The sequence below is a fragment of the Corvus kubaryi genome, unplaced genomic scaffold (assembly GCF_017639235.1).
Source record: "Corvus kubaryi isolate FWS band 111438036 unplaced genomic scaffold, C.kubaryi_AGA036_p1.0 37322, whole genome shotgun sequence".
NCBI classification, from domain to species: domain Eukaryota; kingdom Metazoa; phylum Chordata; class Aves; order Passeriformes; family Corvidae; genus Corvus; species Corvus kubaryi.
Window position 1 is genome coordinate 3,023,129 of NW_024581101.1, and position 208 is coordinate 3,023,336.

A 208-nucleotide genomic window follows, 5' to 3' on the forward strand; every position below is an offset into this window, starting at 1 on the left:
GCGGGCACGGCCAGTAAACCCCGGGAATGTGGGCACGGCCAGTAAACCCCGGGAATACGGGCACGGCCGGCAAACACCGGGAATACGGGCACGGCAAACACCGGGAATATGGGCACGGCCAACACCGGGAATATGGGCACGGCCAGTAAACCCCGGGAATACGGGCACGGCCGGCAAACCCCGGGAATGCGGGCACGGCCGGCAAACC